The following is a 16520-nucleotide window of genomic DNA, read 5'->3' on the forward strand; positions in this document are numbered from 1 at the left end:
GGGACCGCCGCGCTGTTTGTTTGTACCGCCGTGGCGGGCGGAGTGTTAATACGGCGGGCTGTGTTGGCGGTTCCCGCCAGGGTCAGAATTGCATATTTTAGACCGCCGGCCTGTTGGCGGCTTGGCCGCCGCTTTATCACCGACCGCCAGGGTCAGAATGAGGGCCTTAGTCTCTTTTTTGGAGATTTTCTTCAGTGGGACGAACCTGCAAATCAGGCCGGGTCGCGGTTGAGGCAAGCCGGCTAGAGTTGCCACAGCAGGTCAGTCCCTCTATGGAGCTTTTTTTCAAAAGTACTCCAAACTTCTGGGGCGTCTCCCAGATGTTCTTCTAAGGTCCTTTTGGGGTACACAGCTCACCCCAAGGGTCCAGAAGCTCTGAGAGGATCCTTGGGGTGCGGACTACAACTCACAGACTGCACCTGGTTCAAACTCCTTTTTGGCCACTGGGCAGTGGTCAGCTGATTGATTTCTTCAGGAGTTGGTGCAGGGGACGCTGGTTAGCAATTTTTCACCTGTGGAAAACAGGGAGTCCCTCCTTGAACCAGTTGAAGCCAGGCAAAGTCCTTCTTGTGGTTAAGCCCAAGTGTGCAGCTTGTGCAGTCCTTCTGAGTGCAGGTTCCAGGTGCAGGCCAGAGGGCCAGCAGGGCAGTCCTTCATCTGTAGTTCTTCCTGGTAGGGATGTGGTAGGGAACTGAGGTGTGGGTGCAGGTCTGCCAGTTTTATCCTTGCTCCTGGGTGAAAAACAGGGGGGCCCTGATTCTCCAATCTGGTGCAGGGTCCTTTCCCATGTGATGACCACTTCCTGGGAAGTGTGGCAAAAATAAATCCCAGGAGGCAACATTCTTCAAAAATCCATCATGGCTGAAAATGATTTTTGGAGGCTACATTTGGCTGAGCCCAACCACTGGTGTGGCTACAAATCATAAACACACCCCTCTCCTGCCCTCTCCTAATCTAATCAAGGGGGCACATAGTTGTCTGGGGTGGCAGGATGTGGGGGTATTGCTGGGTTGCTCCGAATGTCCTTCTCTGCCTTTGAAGACCAGTTTGGCAACCCTCCCCCTTTCTGCCTCACCATCTGCTGAGGGGAGATTCCCTCCCACAGGCACTTCTCTTTGTGTGAAGCCAGGCCACTTCACACCTCATCAAGGTGGCCTGGCCAGGCTGCCAGAGGCTGGCCAATTAGAGCACAGCAGCAAAAACAATACAGGGCTGAAATTGGCAACTTTTCAGGTAAAGTTTAAAACTCTTTACCTGAACAAGTTATATTAAATCCAACAACTGGAAGTTGTAGGATTTATTATAACAATTAATTTGATACCAAGCTCTTTGTATCTGTCACTTAAGGGAACTTTTAAAATTAAAATAAAGTCTCCCCATTGTAGCCTATGAAGGCCATTCACTACAATGAGGGAAAAACGAACTTTGCTGTTTTTACCTCACCAGGGCTTATAAATCTATTTTTATAAGGTCCCTGCTTATAGTTACATGGCACCCAACCCTAGGGGCATAGGGCACACCTTAGGGGTGACTTATATGTAAAAATAAGGTAGTTTAAGACTTTGGAACTACTTTTAATTCCAAGTCGAATTTGCATATAACTTTAGTTTAAAAGCAGCCAGGAAGGCAGGCCTGACTTTAAAACAACACTGGGCACCTCAGCAGTGCACCTATGGGTGCACTACCTATGCTGTGGTCCCTAAACCTACATGCCCTACCATATACTAGGGACTTATAATTAGGTTGACTTAGCCAATTATAATTAGCCTAATTTGCATATTGATTTTACACAGAGCACAGGCCCTGGGACTGGTTAGCAGTACCCAGGGCACCATCAGAGTCAGGAAAACACCAGCCAAAAGTGGAAAATGGGGGCAAAAAGTTAGGGGGCCTCTGCAATCAGCCCTGTTTTCTCACAGTTATAATAATGTTTTTTTTATAAATTTGATAAACTGTTAATAGTTGTTTATGTTGTGATGTATGTTGACTTTATATCCCAGGGTTCCAAACTCTCATTTTGTACCTTATTTAATATGGCTTTGCATTAAAGTATAGTAATGTGTAGTTAGTAAAGTGCCCCTGCACCAATTGTGACTGCCTTTTCACCAGTAAAATATAGCAATAGTTGGTGTTTAGAGGTGCTATGATAACTTTTGGCCCCAGTGCCACTGCACCTGCTGTACTATTCAAATCATGACCATAATGCCTGTAAGATACCTGCACTTGTTACTGCCTGTTTAGTAGTAAAATGTATCAATAATCTGTGTTTAAAGGGGTCCTGACACCTTGTGGCATAGGTGCCACTGCACCTGGTTCACCAATGAAACCAAGACCCTAGTGCATGCAAGATAACTGCACTTGTTACTGCCTGTTTAGAAGTAAGATTTAGTAGTAATTTGTATTTGGTGATGTTCTTAGAGCTATACCTGGGCTATATCTCCTTGGTTGTCCTGCTAGTCATCTGCTGTTCAGTCCGTAGATAGGGATCCAAAATCCACCCCACCTGCTGTAACTAAACCACTTACAACTCATCTCAACTGAGGAAGTGACAGGAGAACCACAATTCTGGCAGAGGCACTCCTGCTAGATGGTTCCACTGGGAGAGGGAGCTAATGTTGCACTTTCTCAACCCTAACTCTTCTATCTCCACGGCGAATAGGTCAAACAGGCAAAAGGTAACAAACATCTCGGCTGTGAGATTTGAGATTTTTTTTACCAATTTTGTCCCATTACACTTTTCATGTTCAGCAACTCTTTCTCCATTCTGCCTTCTTTCCAGGCACAATAGGCCTTTGGTTCCACTGTGGTCGGGATAATGCCCCAGGACACCAGGTTGTGAATAGAGGCAGAGGCAGTTTAAAGAAACTGGGCCCCTGCACCACGCCTCCTCGCCCCCATTATAAAGTGAATGGGCCTTCTGCATGCGGCTGCTAGGAAACACTACCAGTGCTCGTCCAGGGGTGGGGGCACTGGACAGTGGCATAGGATCTCTGAAAGCCAGAGAGCGTTGCTCTGTACCCATGAACCACTCAAAGACAACATCATGGGCCTCATTCCGACCCGGACGGGCGGCGGACGCCGCCCGCCGGGCGGAAACCGCCCAAACACCGCCCCGCGGTCAGAAGACCGCGGGGGGCATTTCAACTTTCCCGCCGGCCCAGCGGGAAAGCGCCTTCCACGAGGATGCCGGCTCCGAATGGAGCCGGCGGAGTGGAAGGTGTGCGACGGGTGCTGTGGCACCCGTCGCGCTTTTCAGTGTCTGCTAAGCAGACACTGAAAAGCAATGTGGGGCCCTGTTAGGGGGCCCCTGCAGTGCCCATGCCATTGGCATGGGCACTGCAGGGGCCCCAGGGGCCCCACGACACCCTTTCCCGCCAGCCAGGTTCTGGCGGTGTAAACCGCCAGAACCAGGCTGGCGGGAAGGGGGTCGGAATCCCCATGGCGGCGCAGCTTGCTGCGCCGCCATGGAGGATTCCCATGGGCAGCGGGAAACCGGCGGGAGACCGCTGGTTTCCCGTTTCTGACCGCGGCGTTACCGCCGCGGTCAGAATGCCCATGAATGCACCGCCAGCCTGTTGGCGGTGCATTCGCTGCCCTCGGCCCTGGCGGATTCAATCTGCCAGGGTCAGAATGAGGGCCCATATGTTTTATTGTGTATAATAGGATGTATTACACTGCGCTGCTATGTTTTTATGTCACGGTGGGTTTCATGGTGGCATTTTATGTCTTGTGATATTTCAATTGTTCTGGTTCTATCTGAACTATTATGTTAAAACATAATACCGCGAAATATTCTTAGATTATTGTTATTCCTATAGGTTTTATATACTGTTATTCTTATCCTATATTTTAAAGCAGATCTTCTACAACGTAAAGCTATTTGTTGTTAAATGTTTAATAATGTTATTTCATTACTATGACGTAAGCAACAGTGTACGCCACCTGTGTTGTTACCTTGCAGCATTAGAGCAAAAAAATCTGTGCAAACAACAGGGTGTCTAGATGCTGTCAGGCAGTGACTAGCAGAGGAAATGGCTTTGTTTTGTTTCTGGACGGGAAGTTGGACTTCGACGGAGGTCCAGAGCCGAAGGAATCTGTATTGCAGTTGGCTTTGAGGTACCTTGTGCCAGTGGTGTAATGAAATTTGACGCCCCCCCCCTGCAAAATACATGGGGGAGGGGGGGGGGGCACGCTCCAAAACCAGTTGTGAGCTCTCGGGCCAGGGGCCCAGCGCCCGTACACACAGCAGGAGAGAGTCCCCTGGAGCTTGCCCCTCCAGACCACGTGGGGGTATTGTTACGGCACTGCTCTATGACAGTTTTGTAAATTTAGGTTTCACACTGGATGGCTAAAGAAAGCAACGGAGAGCAAGCCTAAAAGGTGTAACAGTGAAAATTGGCATGTGTTGGCATTTAAGGATGGAAAGTTCGCATGGAAGTCAGCAATGGGCTATGCCCTGTGTGGGTTATCTTTTAAAGGTCACTTTCCACTAGAAGGATGTGACGTGAGGTATGTGTGCACCCACCCCTTGCCCCACAGTGAGGGACACCAATTCATTCTACAGTGTTTATAAAACTGGATCCGTATCTTGTGATATTGTCGGAAGTCCACCGATGGAGATGGGTCACTAGGCTAAGTCAATAACAATAAGTTCTGAAGTGCATGCAATGATGAACGCACTCAAGTGGGTCCCTGCTTGTGCCACGTGGGCACTAAATAGTGCGTGCATCATCCTGAACGCGGAGAAGGAATAAAGGCACGTTGGAAGATCACCACCAAGATAATAATATTGCATTGAGCCCACAGCAGTGCTGTAGCTTTAAAGCAAGGGTGTAGCTCTTGTTAGGTTTTATTTTGTTTTCCAGATAGTTTCTTGAGACGCTTAAAAGAAGTTACACCAAAGTGGATGAACACACACGGAAGAACAGGAAATAGAATGTCTGCAACCAATAGAAATGAGGAAAAAGTAAAGTGACCAGCACAAGGTCCAATAATAAGTGGAGGCAGGATGTAAGTCCCTTTTGAGATATATTTAATACAATAGATTTCATAAGCACAGTGCAAGCGCTGTCCGGGTAAAACCCAAAAAGGTGTAGCCCTTTCACGTTTAACTTGGGATGGGTAGAAATAGAGAAAACTGCGCATTGATAGAAAAGGCATTATAACCCCAATAGGTACATGGCCTGGATCCAGTGGATGTCCTTGTGGGGATTGTATCACCAACTCATCACTGCTCAAGGAGATGACCATTACATTTGAAATAAATTCTGGGATCGGATTCTGTTTTTTCTGTGGGTTAACACACTTAGCTGAAAGCATCTGTACAGTTTGCTTCTTAATAGTCTCAGAAAAACACTGAGCATGTTTACACCAAACCAATTGAACATGTTAAGCTGGAGCAAGCATTAACATCTAGTCCTTGGTTGTTGTCATCCTCCAATGCTATTTGCTGTTAAATGGAGAATAACATCGATTAGCATCGTAAATGTCAACTGTAGCTCTCCTTTAAACCAGCTTGCTTGAGATTTGAACTACCATATTTGAATGCATGATTTTGGAAAGTGTTGTACTGATTTAATGGAAGACCCACCAGTAGGGCAAATTTGATTTCTTCTCTTTTTAATGTCAGTATCAAGAAACCAGCGATTCCACTTTGTGTGGCCATTCATAGAATGGACTGGAAAGAAGGAGAAACCACCTGACTTCATGGTGGTGTAAGGAAAGGTGTGTGTTCATATGTAAAAACAAGATAAAACCATTGCATATAAAATATGCCAATACACATTTTGACATTATACATTTTTTTGCTAATTGAAAACTAAGGCCCATATTTATACTTTTACAATTGTATTTAGTAAGTTTGCTCCGCATTTGCGGGAAAAAATGACACAAATGCAGCGCTAAAAAAGTATAAATATTGGCCTAAATTTTTTGCCCTGGAATACTTCTACATAACTACAGTTGTCATTTGGCTTCATTAAACTCCTGTGATTCTTTCTAAATGCTTTAGTAGCCACAAATATGCACCAAAAAGAGAAGGTTAGATGTGCAACTTTAAGAAGTCAGACTTTGGATTAAAACCTTAGCGTTTGGTGGATTACACCATCTTTCTCCATAAACTGTAAGTGTCCCATCTCACCTTTTGCACAGAGCTCTTCACAGGAATAAACCCTGACACCATGTCCACCACGATGAGGGCCATGTTCGAGTTCTCTCGGTCACCGATGTAGCTGCGGAAGCAGACACAGGAAAGATACACTGGCATTTTAGTAACTCTTTTACTTTTAAAGACTCCACTATAAGGTATGTATGTAAGATTAAAAGTGTAATTGAACAGGTGACTAGGCACTCCCAGTCACTTGTCTTACCAGAAAGACTTCTAAACAGCATTAGGTTAAATAACCCCAACTCAAAATTTGGAATAATCTAGGTTACTTAATTCCTTCATTGATATTGCAAAATAAAGATGAAAGTATGCATTGCAAAAGTAGCACCAGGTTATTATTTATACATTTAAACCATATAAAGAACATGTGAGTCCCCAGAGAGGCAAACCATGCTACATGACCAGGCCCCTATATGTTTAGAGAGAGGCAGAGTCCACCAGGCTTATTGGAAAGGTAATGAACGTCATCAATTTCATGTCGTAGCTTCATCTATTGTACATTCCCTCTTCATCCCTAGCATATTTAACAAGACACAAAGGATGTTCTACCTCTCCAAGTTGCAATTCTTAAGGGCATTTTTGTTATCACACCTTCTGTAAGCTGCTGGTGCCACCATTTGGGATACCAGTAACAATCCATATTGTGACTAAAGAAGAAATATTAACTAAGGGCCTGATTTAGATTTCAGCAGAGGGAGTTACTCTGTCACAATGGTGTAAGATACCCTGTCCGCTGAAATCTAATTGCCATTGATTCCTATGGGATTTAGATTTCGGCAAATTAGATATCTGTCACTGTTGTGACAGAGTGATTCCACCGCAAAAATTTGAATTGGGTTCTAAGTCTTCACTGCTCTATCTTCACCTTGTTATGCCAGAAGAAGGATATGGTGGGAGATACCTCAATGCTTGAAAGAAAGTCTATTTCAGGTCAATGGAAATGATGGAGTACTCAAATGCACTGCATCTCCTTGCTGGCATATGGCGTTAGATCTCTGATGTAAAATAGCACCAGAGGGCGTTTGGATGCAGATCACTACTTGCATCAGTCTCCACCCTCACAAGTCGCCCCCAGAGGTGGTAACTCACACTCCTAATTTTCCATCAGTAAAGTATATAACCTTGGAATATAATGAAGTTGTAAAGAGGTGTATTCCACCCTCCAGGTGAAGTTTCCAGTAAGAAGAAATGGTTATGTCGGTTAGGTTTCCCACAGAAAAACATTCAATCCAATAATTTTCTCTCACAAACATTGGTAGCTGTAAAATCCTCCTGTTAAAAGGAGGTTTTCTCAAAATCATTCACGTACAAAAAAACTCTGCTTTTAGTGGATCTGCCCACTTTCGTTTTTAAAAATGTTGAAATTGTAGGAGCAAACACATATTCACAGTTGAACTTATGCGTATCAAATGTCCTGCCTTTAATTTCTTCCACATTCTCCATTACTAAAGGGTTTACGGACCACCTGATGGTCATTGTGCTTTGGACACTTCCAAGAATGGATCCAAGTGTATCCTTGGTGCTCAGCCATGAGAAGGAACCCAAGCTGGAGCAGCAGGGATAGTGGAATGTTGAATTGCATTTCCAAAAGTATGCTTTTTGACAAAAACATGATCTTTGTAATAACCAACTGGTTGGTTAATGTGCTAATGTTGAGTAATATACTTAGACATCACACAATAACATATTGAATCTAAAAATGTGTTGTGTGGGCTCCCAGAGTTAACATTATACAGTACCTTTAGATGCGATATTATCAACTTGATGGCTCTCTACCTTCCCTATATATTGCTACCCAGCCAGGTTGAGTGTTTTGAGAGGCTGTCTCAGGAAAGCCAACAAGATTGTTGCAGACCTGCGGCTCGTTTTACTCATATTATGACAGTCATCCTATTCTTTTTTTATGTACTACCACAGATGTTTTTGTAATGCAGGCACAGAGAAGTCAATGTGCTGGAGACAAGCATTAAGGCCCTCCAGTAAGAAGGTGCTCATTAATATTGACCAGAGAAACTTATTTAAGGAAGCAGGAGTAGTTCTGTCACAAGAAGCGGTCTCCCTCCAATATTGTCTTACCTGGAGATGTCAAATTAAAATAATAGGAGATGATAACCTTGGATTAGGCTCCCATCTTATCCTTACGTGGGATGAACCACGAGTGGAGCACAAAGAGTGAGGGGGAACATTCAACTGGTTATCCCTAAAGAGTACCTGGAGCCACCAGGCTTGTCCTCCTCAGTATCGTATATGATTTTTCAAAAATATAAGTACCCTTTTGTGGTTAGTGTCATAATGCCCCCTTGTAGTCATGGTGGCCAATATCGTTGCTAAACCATAATGAAACATCAGTGGTTAACAGGCTTCCCGCTACCTGTGCTCTCAGTGATATTTCATAAATGTAGGTGAACTTTTGACATTGTACCGTTTTATAGTTTTAGCCTGTTATAATTAAGAGGGAATGAAACATGACACCAATCATGACATTTTCTTCGCCTGAGAAAGATAAGTCTAAACCCCATGCAAGTTACTTAGTATTTTCACTTATTTCCTTAAAATGAAGATAAAGTCAATTTTATTTTAAAGTCAGAGAATGTTTAAGATTTTTAAACGGTTAAATTAGGGGTCAGCAAGAATGTTTTATTATAGAGATAAGAGGAATATTATACATTTCATTCAATTCTATGAATATGCTTCTATTTGAAGCCTTACTTAATAGGCTTCCTTACTGGATTGCATTTTCACACAGGCAAGAGTATTCACAAGTATATGGTATAACTATGGAGTACGGGATTCTCACCTGACAGTGACTGTAACACTGAACTTTAATTTTGCTGCTTCTGTGCAATTCTTCGCCTCTGTAGTTATACCCAATTGGAAAGTAGAATCGCTCTTTAAAGGAGGAGGGATGTTGTACCTCAATGTTGTTTGACAAAAATAAGATATTATTGAGAGAATAGAGGAAGTGACAGCCAACGGTTATAAAAAATAGAGGACATTTTCAGAAGGGATTGATAACAGAGCAAAAAAAAGCAAGCATATGTAGAAAAGGTATATTTGTTGCCTCTGGTATCTATTCCAAAATATTTCATTAATGTAGTTTAAATGACTCATTGAATATTGTGGTCGACTATACATAGTCTAGGATGCAACTGATCCAGGAAAAGATGAATAGTTACAATGTATTATCCATGGAATTCCAGCCTTCCACTTAGGAGAGTCATTAAGTTCAGAATTAGTTCTAATCATGGAATTTGAAAAATCACATTTAGAAAATGTCTTGTGGATTTCAGGTAGCCCACCCATAAAAAAAGATTGGTAACTTTAGGAAGCACATGATGCTAAACCCACAGAGATTTAACCCAAGAAAAGTCGGGAGGAGTGTCGGTCCTGGCTTTGATATTTCAGAATGTCACTGAAGAAAGGTTTTTTGCATTGCAAGATCTTATCCTTGAATGTGCTGAGCAACACCAGGTAGAAAACCTAGACCAGCAAATTAATAATGTTCATGGAATTGAACGGAGGGATTGGGTTCAGGAAAAATCTAGGGTATTGAACTCCTCTCTAGGAAAATCAGCACAATCTCCTCTAGGGAAATCATGGAGAAATCCAGAAGACAAATGTGTCAAAGAGAAATAATTTTCAGGAAATTGCAGGAGTCCACTCAGCAATGGTATGGATTACCATCCCTTCATACACTTGACCTTTCATTAGTGTCACCCAGAAATAACCTTTTTTGCAATGAATCCCACAACTACTGATTTATGTTGTTGTGAGATGGCAAACAAATAACGTGAAAAAAACAACTTAGTGATCTAAATTCCAAGACATTATTCAGAATTAGGATAGGATAGGATAGGTTTCAAGTGGTGGGAAAATATGGATGGGTTTTAAGGATTCTCTACAGGAAAGGTCTAGTGTGATTGGATTTGTAGTCTAAGGAAGCTCCAGCCCTATACTCAATACTAATCCAAATCCCTAGATTTCCATAAACCATGTTACCTACTACATGACATGTTAAGACAAGTAAATTATTTTGTTACTAGAAAAACATCTAGAACAAGTGGCTTTTGTTCAGAGAATGCCAGAAACAATCATTCAGAAATTAAGAACACTAAGTAGGGATGTGGCCTGTCTGCATAACGTGGAATATCTCATGCAAAATAATTTTAATCTACTGGTCTCTTCCACAGATAGAAAAACAGAAATCTTAGTTATAGGACCCAAAATTCTTACGGTCTCCTTATGAGTCTGGTGGTCTTAAGACGGCCAGGCTCACAGTGGCAGTCGGTCCGCTGCACTCCTGGGGGTCTGACCACCAGATTACAACCCTGGCAGTCGGACCACCAGGGGACCACTGCCACCCCCAGGAACATGGTTCCCACGGGGTGCCAGAGATCGGCGTTGTGGTCAGCCGTGATGGCGCTGAGTTCAGCACCGCTGTGCTGATTATGAGTCCTCTTTCTGACAGCCTTTTCATGGCAGGCTCACTACCATGAAAAGGCTGGCAGAAAGCCAGTGCTGGAGGCCACCGGGGCCCTGCACTGTCCATGGTATGGGCATTACATGGGCACTCCAGCCAGTGCCCTCTGAATGCGCACTGTCTGCTAGTGTGCCACTGTATTAGCCTCTGCTCCCTTAAGGAAGCCAATGCCAATGCTGCAGCACTGATTACACTGATCTGACTGGCAGAAGTGTCATAATGCGATGTTTCCGCCAGTCAGCCTTGTGGAAACATCGTAATACAACTGGGGAAAGGCTGCTGGTATGACAGCAGCCTCCTCCACGCCGCTTTGGCGGTCTGATAACTCCGACTGCCAAAGCTGTAATGAGGCCCTTAGGCCTTGCTTTCCTAGCAATTCAATTAACTTCTCACCCTGTAAAAAAAAAGAAGTGTCTCTTATTAAATTGTATGGATCTCTCATCCATGTAATTCTGAGGATCTCACATCAGAAATGCCAGACATATCAGGGGACTTCAATATGGGTATTTAACCTGTAGAAGCCAAGGAATGTAATGGATCTTGAGCTATCCCATGTACAAACCTCTTGAGTGGGGAATTACAAAGGTGTCTGATATGAAAATACGTTTCAACAAAATTGTTCAAATTTATGAGTCCTCACTTACCTGCACATACACACAGCCCCTCCCTGCTACAGATATTGTATATTCTCCTGGGACATATGCAAGTGGTGCCTGCTGCATCAGAAGTCGATTTGTGTTGCTCACAAGATATTGTTGTTGGATCTCTGTGCCACATTTAACAGTCACAGTGACATCTTCTTTCTCGCTGAAGGTCGCGCCAGCATATTTGACCTGGCCCTGGAGTGCAACCACTGTATCCTGGTAAATTAGAGTCAACATGGTAAGGAGTATATAAGCAGTAGCCTACTTGTGATCACGTACCACAACCCACACACTAGCGGGAACCCAAAAGTGCAAACACACCAGTACTAACCAACGGATAGATCACTAGGAGCACTCATGCAGCTCAGACTAGATACACCATGGTAAACAACTAACAGTAGCCAGGCTTTGTTAACAAGCCACTGCCCATATAATGACTGAGCTGGAGTTTGACAGTTCTCCCACATCACCACCCACATGCTCAAGAGAACCCGAAAGGGGCTACACACCGGTGGCCAAATAGTAGCATGCACTTGTAGGCATCTTCAGAAGAGTGCCTATATAATATAAGCTGTATAAGTTAGTGTTCACAAACCAGCACTGACATATTGGCAGGAGCTTGAAAGAGACTACACACTGGTATAAGACCCACATCATATAGAGAATTGTGGGAATCCACAAACTGTAGTTAGAAGACAGATCACATGGTATGCAAAATTTACATAATTTGCTTTCACGTAACTATGTGAAATTATGGAAAAAGTATATAAAATTAAGCAAAATGCAAATGTGTCATTTCAAGTTATATTTTAGCACTAAATGCATCCTTGTGCCAATTTTTGACATTTCTAAACAAAAGCACAGCAAACAGTCACTTGTGTTCTGTTGTTCATGAATGTTTGTGTTACATTTTTTACCACAGCTGGAACCATTGGTGCTGCATTTTTGCCATGATTGTTGCATAGTTACGTGAAGTGGCATAATGGCATAATTTCTGGAAATTTGCATAACGAGTAATTCAAATTTAGCTCAGGCCTAATATCCTGATGTGGAAGCTTCTCTTTAATCCATGAGGGTATCCATTTCCGGAGTTTGCAGAGACTGGAAGCATGCTTCCATTCCTCACCGGGGAACACCAACGGACCCTTCTCCTGCTGCACCTGCAGATTCACCTGCGACAGAACAACGAAACCAACAAAGACCGGAACAAACCACCTCCACTGCATACTCCTCAACACCCGCTCCTCACGCAAGCACGCAATGGAGCTCTGGGACCTGCTCAACTCCACCGCCCCAGAAGTAGCCTTCCTGACCGAAGCCTGGTGGAACGACTCCTCGGCGCCCGACATCGCAATAGCCATCCTGGACGGCTACAAGATCATCCAAAGGGATCGCACCAATGGAATCGGAGGAGGAATAGCCATTGCCCACAAATCCACCCTCAAGGTCTACACCCACACGGACCGCCGAACACCTACACTTCCGTATCCACACCGACCCCAACACCACTCTCAGAGGAACGCTCATCTACAGACCTCCCGGACCACTAGCACCATTCAGTGAATCCATCGCCGACCTCACTAGCACCCACGCACTCACCTCAACGGATTACATCCTCCTCGGGGACCTAAATTTCCACCTGGAGAACAACAACAACACCAACTCCACAACTCTGATCGACAACCTCACCAACCACGGCCTCAGACAACTCGTCAACACACCAACCCACATCACCGGCCACACGCTTGATCCCATCTTCTCCACGTCACCTTCAACCATACCACCGAACTCCACTGGACCGACCACCACTGCATCCACTTCACTTACAAGAAACATACCGAGCACCACTGCACCCAACAACCACCCCGCCGATGCTGGAGCAAAGTTACTGTAGACCAGCTTACCAGCACCCTCGCCCAGAACCCACCCTCCGACCCCACCGACCCAGACACCGCCTCCCACAACCTCACACTGTGGATCAACGATTGCGGCAACACCCTTGCGCCACTCAAGAAACCCACCGACAACCAAGCCAGAGGAAAAGCCACCTGGTTCACCGACGAGCTCCGAAACTCCAAGCATGACTGCCGGAAACTAAAAAAGGAATGGCTCCTCGAACGCACACCTGACAGCCTCACAGCCCACAAGGATGCCACCCGCAGGCATCACCAACTCATCAGACAAGCCAAACAATCCCACTTCAAAGACCGCCTGGACAACAATGCACACAACAGCAAAGAGCTCTTCAGCATTGTGAAAGAACTCTCCAACCCTAGCGCCAACGTCAACAACATCCCACCATCCCAGAACTCTGCAACGCGCTGTCCACCTTTTTCCACCAGAAGATCACCGACATCCATGACAGCTTCAACGCCACTCCCACGCCAGACCCCACCCCCGAAAGCTCCACCTGTGCAAACCGCCTGACCTTCTGGACCAACGTCAATGACACAGAGACACGCAAGCTCATGAACTCCATCCACTCAGGATCTCCGTCAGACCCTTGTCCCCACCACGTATACAACAAAGCCGACTCCACCATCGCCCCCCAACTACGGAAGGTCATCAACATCTCCTTCGAAACAGCGACATTCCCGGAAAGCTGGAAGCACGCCGAAATCCGTGCCCTCCTCAAGAAGCCCAAAGCAAACCCCAACGACTCAAGAATTTCCGACCGATCTCCCTACTCCCTTTCCCAGTGAAGGTGATTGGAAAAATCATCAACACACAACTAACCAGCCACCTCGAAGACAACGACATCCTGGACCCCTTCCAGTCCGGCTTCAGACGAAACCACAGCACTGAGACCGCCCTTCTCGCCACCACAGACGACATCAGACGCCAAATGGACAACGGCGAAACATCAGCCCTCATCCTCCTGGACCAATCTGACGCCTTCGACACAGTCTGCCACCGCACCCTGAAAACACGCCTCTACGAAACCGGAATTCAAGGAAAAGCCCTCCACTCGATTATCTCATTCCTCTCCGGCAGAACCCAGAGAGTCCGCCTCCCCCTTCTGCTCCTAAGCCAACGACATCATCTGCGGCATCCCCCAAGGCTCATCCCTCAGCCCAACGCTGTTCAACATCTACATGGCCCCCCTCGCACAAGTGGCCCGACAACACAACCTCAACATTCTCACCTACGCCGACGACACCCAGCTCATCCTCTCACTCCCCAAGACCCGCGCACCGCCAAAACCAACCTCCATGACGGAATGAAATCCATCGTCGAATGGATGAGAAGCAGCCATCTGAAACTGAATTCGGACAAGACGGAGGTCCTCCTCCTCGGACCCACCCCCTCTGCCTGGGACGACTCCTGGCGGCCTACCTCACTAGGAACCCCACCGACATCGACCGACCACGCACGCAACCTGGGCTTCGTCCTCGACTCCTCCCTCACCATGTCTAAACAGGTCAACGCAGTTTCCTCCTCCTGCTACAACACACTCCGCATGCTCAGTAGGATCCACAAGTGGATCCCGACAGAAACAAGAAGAATGGTGACACAGGCCCTCGCCAGCAGCAGGCTAGACTACGGCAACGCATTCTACACAGGCATCCCAGCAAAAGACCTACGACGCATCCAACGCATCCGAAACTCCTCCGCCCGGCTGATCCTTGACGTACCCCGCCGCAGCCACATCTCCCACCACCTGAGAAACCTTCACTGGCTCCCCGTGCACAAGAGGATCACTTTCAAGCTTCTTACCCACGCTCACAAAGCACTCCACGACACCAGACCAGCCCACCTGAAGTACAGACTCAGCTTCTACACCCCCACCCGTCAGCTCCGCTCTGCAAACCTCGCCATCGCCGTTGTTCCCCCCATCCAACGAAAGACCTGGAACACCCTCCCTACCAACCTGCGACAGACCCAAGACCTACTCACCTTCAGAAGACTCCTCAAGTCCTGGCTCTTCGATCAGTAACAGCAGCACCCCCCCTCACCCCAGCACCTTGAAACCCTCACGGGTACGTAGAGTGCTTTATAAATTCAATGATTGATTGATTGATTGATTGATTGATCCATTTCCGGAGTCTTGTGAGGAAATGCCTTTTTTCAAAGTAAGATGTTCTTCTGCATCAGCAACCTACATCTAGAAAAATGCTCCCCAAAGGACCCGAGGTAGCCTGTGATCTAGGGCCAACATTCTCAGGTCAATTTGGCTCTTTAATAGATTATGAAGCAGGTAGACATCTTCTCAGCTAGCCCAAAATTGCCTACCTTGTAGGCGAATCCAGGAAAACCATCCCATCCTCAGTTGTCAATGCTCTAAAGAAGTGTCACATGGCCAACACAAACCTCTGCCTGCCCCGTGAATGGTCTGAACTGCACAATGATCACTTTGTTGGTCTTACATTTTCTAAAGCGTTTCACAATTTAAGCACTCTACAAGCCTAGACATTCATGTTGTCAGAGTAGGAGAATGATGCCTTAAAATCACTGTTATTGGAAGACATTGAAGAGAACCAAGAAAGAAAATGGGCAAAGTGAAAGCAAAGTAAAGTATCTAGAGGTAGATGTATTTGTTCTATAAAAAGGCCAAACCCTATGACATGAGATTTTATGAGTGTGATGTCTGGACATTCAATCTCACTCTTTGTGCCTTTTACCTGAGTGGAAGAGAAGCCCCCGTATGGGTTCTGCTGCTTGGAGAGCCAGTTCACGGTCTCTGATGCTGCACCAAGGTCTTCTTTAGATGCATGGAGTTGAGACATGTACGCCAATAGCACATAGGCTGTCATCTCCACCTCAGCAGAGGGTGCCTGCAACCAATAGGGCACATCTTGTTGTCTGGGTTTGTCTTTACGTTCCCAGTGGATCTGTCCTGCAAAAATAAAAGTAAGACTCAGAAGGTATTGGGAGCCCAAAGGGTGAAGAGTACCCAGCATCACTGGGCAATAGAAAGGTCAAAGAGAGACGGCACCTTCCAGCCTGAAGATGGAAAATTAGGTTTAAATTAATATTCAAAGTTGTCACCCAAGATGTACTTTTTGCTACAATAACATTTAAGCACCACAGGAGCACCACTATATGAGGTGCCACGATAACCAAAACATCTGTTAGGAAAGAAGGGAAGCCTGCCTGTTGCAATGTAGAACTTCTAATTTAACTTCATATGCAATTATCCCCATGTTTATTGAATGTTGACCTTTGTTGCTTACAATCAGCTTGAGAACCTGAAGGGAAGGTTTCATGGGTCCATCTCTGTGGCAGCATT

General features: G+C 45.6%; 1 pseudogene; it reads right to left on the reverse strand.

The window, feature by feature from the left end:
• The window catches only part of LOC138246806 (alpha-2-macroglobulin-like), a 132405-nt pseudogene that overhangs the window by 44661 nt on the left and 71224 nt on the right, over positions 1–16520 (reverse strand).

The sequence above is a fragment of the Pleurodeles waltl genome, chromosome 7, assembly GCF_031143425.1.
Source record: "Pleurodeles waltl isolate 20211129_DDA chromosome 7, aPleWal1.hap1.20221129, whole genome shotgun sequence".
Lineage (NCBI taxonomy): Eukaryota > Metazoa > Chordata > Amphibia > Caudata > Salamandridae > Pleurodeles > Pleurodeles waltl.